Source organism: Carya illinoinensis, chromosome 12, assembly GCF_018687715.1.
Source record: "Carya illinoinensis cultivar Pawnee chromosome 12, C.illinoinensisPawnee_v1, whole genome shotgun sequence".
NCBI classification, from domain to species: Eukaryota; Viridiplantae; Streptophyta; class Magnoliopsida; order Fagales; family Juglandaceae; genus Carya; species Carya illinoinensis.
Window position 1 is genome coordinate 6,585,209 of NC_056763.1, and position 4,692 is coordinate 6,589,900.

Consider the following 4,692-nt stretch of genomic DNA (forward strand, 5'->3'; position numbering starts at 1 on the left):
CTGCACCTCTTTGAGCATTGCAACTAATCAGACTCTAGCCTATGCCATTTACACCATTTTCTCTAGGGAAATCTCATCAAATACATCCCACCTTGATAGTTGTAACTCAGTTCTAGCATTGGACGAATTGACTCTAAGAAACCCATCTTTTCTTTCCTTCTTCGAAATGTATCCCACAGATGCCATATCATTGGTTTCCCTCAAGCCCAAGACGTGCCAAACTCCCCTAGTCTTGCCTTGGTTAAGCTTGTAACCGGAGTTAAGGTCATTAATCAACTTACAAGTGATTAGTCATCTCTAAACCATGTTTCGAGCTTAATTTGCTTCTTAATTCTTTCTCACCACATTTATATGGACATTAATACTTTTATTGTTGTTTCCCACCATTCTTAGAGAAGAATAGAAGATTAGAATTGATTCACAATATTTCAATACAAGGAAAGTCGTACCAACGGCAAAGTCAACGCCAATCGCCACCTAGCTGCACCTCTTTGAGCATTGCAACTAATCGGACTCTAGCCTATGCCATTTACACCATTTTCTCAAGGGAAATCTCATCAAATACATCCCACCCTTACAGTCGTAACTCAGTTCTAGTATTGGACGAATTGACTCTAAGAAACCCATCTTTTCTTTCATTCTTCGAATTGTATCCCACAGATACCATAGCATTGGTTTCCCTCAAGCCCAAGACGTGCCAAACTCCCCTAATCTTGCCTTGGTTAAGCTTGTAACCGGAGTTAAGGTCATTAATCAACTTTCAAGCGATTAGTCATCTCTAAACCATGTTCCAAGCTTAATTTGCTTCTTAATTCTTTCTCGCCACTTTTATATGGACATTAATACTTTTATTGTTGTTTGCCACCATTCTTAGAGAAGAATAGAAGATTAGAATTGATTCACAACATTTCAATACAAGGAAAGTCGTTCCAACGATAAAGTCAACGCCAATCGCCACCTAGCTGCACGTCTTTGAGCATTCCAACTAATCGGACTCTAGCCTATTCCATTTACACCATTTGCTAAAGGGAAATCTCATCAAATACATCACACCTTGACAGTCATAACTCAGTTTTAGCATTAGACGAATTGACTCTAAGAAACCCATCTTTTCTTTCATTCTTCGAATTGTTGCCCACAGATGCCATACCATTGGTTTCCCTCAAGCCCAGGACGTGCCAAACTCCCCTTATCTTGCATTGGCTAAGCTTGCAACCGGAGTTAAGGTCATTAATCAACTTACAAGTGATTAGTCATCTCTAAACCACGTTCCAAGCGTAATTTGCTTCTTAATTCTTTCTCACCACTTTTATACGGACATTAATATTTTTATTGTTGTTTCCCACCATTCTTAGAGAAGAATAGAAGATTAGAATCGATTCACAATATTTCAATACAACGAAAGTCGTTCCAACGACAAAGTCAACGCCCATCGCCACCTAGCTGCACCTCTTTGAGCATTGCAACTAATCAGACTCTAGCCTATGCCATTTACACCATTTTCTCTAGCGAAATCTCATCAAATACATCCCACCTTGATAGTCATAACTCAGTTCTAGCATTGGACGAATTGACTCTAAGAAACCCATCTTTTCTTTCCTTCTTCGAAATGTATCCCACAGATGCCATATCATTGGTTTCCCTCAAGCCCAAGACGTGCCAAACTCCCCTAGTCTTGCCTTGGTTAAGCTTGTAACCGGAGTTAAGGTCATTAATCAACTTACAAGTGATTAGTCATCTCTAAACCATGTTTCGAGCTTAATTTGCTTCTTAATTCTTTCTCACCACTTTTATATGGACATTAATACTTTTATTGTTGTTTCCCACCATTCTTAGAGAAGAATAGAAGATTAGAATTGATTCACAATATTTTAATACAAGGAAAGTCGTACCAACGACAAAGTCAACGCCAATCGCCACCTAGCTGCACCTCTTTGAGCATTGCAACTAATCGGACTCTAGCCTATGCCATTTACACCATTTTCTCAAGGGAAATCTCATCAAATACATCCCACCTTGACAGTCGTAACTCAGTTCTAGTATTGGACGAATTGACTCTAAGAAACCCATCTTTTCTTTCATGCTTCGAATTGTATCCCACAGATGCCATACCATTGGTTTCCCCCCAGCCCAGGACGTGCCAAACTCCCCTTATCTTGCATTGGCTAAGCTTGCAACCGGAGTTAAGGTCATTAATCAACTTACAAGTGATTAGTCATCTCTAAACCACGTTTCAAGCGTAATTTGCTTCTTAATTCTTTCTCACCACTTTTATACGGACATTAATATTCTTATTGTTGTTTCCCACCATTCTTAGAGAAGAATAGAAGATTAGAATCGATTCACAATATTTCAATACAACGAAAGTCGTTCCAACGACAAAGTCAACGCCAATCGCCACCTAGCTGCACCTCTTTGAGCATTGAAACTAATCAGACTCTAGCCTATGCCATTTACACCATTTTCTCTAGGGAAATCTCATCAAGTACATGCCACCTTGATAGTCGTAACTCAGTTCTAGCATTGGACGAATTGACTCTAAGAAACCCATCTTTTCTTTCCTTCTTCGAAATGTGTCCCACAGATGCCATATCATTGGTTTCCCTCAAGCCCAAGACGTGCCAAACTCCCCTAGTCTTGCCTTGGTTAAGCTTGTAACCGGAGTTAAGGTCATTAATCAACTTACAAGTGATTAGTCATCTCTAAACCATGTTTCGAGCTTAATTTGCTTCTTAATTCTTTCTCACCACTTTTATATGGACATTAATACTTTTATTGTTGTTTCCCACCATTCTTAGAGAAGAATAGAAGATTAGAATTGATTCACAATATTTTAATACAAGGAAAGTCGTACCAACGACAAAGTCAACGCCAATCGCCACCTAGCTGCACCTCTTTGAGCATTGCAACTAATCGGACTCTAGCCTATGCCATTTACACCATTTTCTCAAGGGAAATCTCATCAAATACATCCCACCTTGACAGTCGTAACTCAGTTCTAGTATTGGACGAATTGACTCTAAGAAACCCATCTTTTCTTTCATTCTTCGAATTGTATCCCACAGATGCCATACCATTGGTTTCCCTCCAGCCCAGGACGTGCCAAACTCCCCTTATCTTGCATTGGCTAAGCTTGCAACCGGAGTTAAGGTCATTAATCAACTTACAAGTGATTAGTCATCTCTAAACCACGTTTCAAGCGTAATTTGCTTCTTAATTCTTTCTCACCACTTTTATACGGACATTAATATTTTTATTGTTGTTTCCCACCATTCTTAGAGAAGAATAGAAGATTAGAATCGATTCACAATATTTCAATACAACGAAAGTCGTTCCAACGACAAAGTCAACGCCAATCGCCACCTAGCTGCACCTCTTTGAGCATTGAAACTAATCAGACTCTAGCCTATGCCATTTACACCATTTTCTCTAGGGAAATCTCATCAAGTACATGCCACCTTGATAGTCGTAACTCAGTTCTAGCATTGGACGAATTGACTCTAAGAAACCCATCTTTTCTTTCCTTCTTCGAAATGTATCCCACAGATGCCATATCATTGGTTTCCCTCAAGCCCAAGACGTGCCAAACTCCCCTAGTCTTGCCTTGGTTAAGCTTGTAACCGGAGTTAAGGTCATTAATCAACTTACAAGTGATTAGTCATCTCTAAACCATGTTTCGAGCTTAATTTGCTTCTTAATTCTTTCTCACCACTTTTATATGGACATTAATACTTTTATTGTTGTTTCCCTCCATTCTTAGAGAAGAATAGAAGATTAGAATTGATTCACAATATTTCAATACAAGGAAAGTCGTACCAACGACAAAGTCAACTCCAATCGCCACCTAGCTGCACCTCTTTCATCATTGCAACTAATCGGACTCTAGCCTATGCCATTTACACTATTTTCTCAAGGGAAATCTCATCAAATACATCCCACCTTGACAGTCGTAACTCAGTTCTAGTATTGGACGAATTGACTCTAAGAAACCCATCTTTTCTTTCATTCTTCGAATTGTATCCCACAGATGCCATATCATTGGTTTCCCTCAAGCCCAAGACGTGCCAAACTCCCCTAATCTTGCCTTGGTTAAGCTTGTAACCAGAGTTAAGGTCATTAATCAACTTTCAAGCGATTAGTCATCTCTAAACCATGTTTCAAGCTTAATTTGCTTCTTAATTCTTTCTCACCACTTTTATATGGACATTAATACTTTTATTGTTGTTTGCCACCATTCTTAGAGAAGAATAGAAGATTAGAATTGATTCACAACATTTCAATACAAGGAAAGTCGTTCCAACGACAAAGTCAACGCCAATCGCCACCTAGCTGCACGTCTTTGAGCATTGCAACTAATCAGACTCTAGCCTATTCCATTTACACCATTTGCTAAAGGGAAATCTCATCAAATACATCACACCTTGACAGTCATAACTCAGTTTTAGCATTAGACAAATTGACTCTAAGAAACCCATCTTTTCTTTCATTCTTCGAATTGTTGCCCACAGATGCCATACCATTGATTTCCCTCAAGCCCAGGACGTGCCAAACTCCCCTTATCTTGCATTGGCTAAGCTTGCAACCGGAGTTAAGGTCATTAATCAACTTACAAGTGATTACTCATCTCTAAACCACGTTTCAAGCGTAATTTGCTTCTTAATTCTTTCTCACCACTTTTATACGGACATTAAT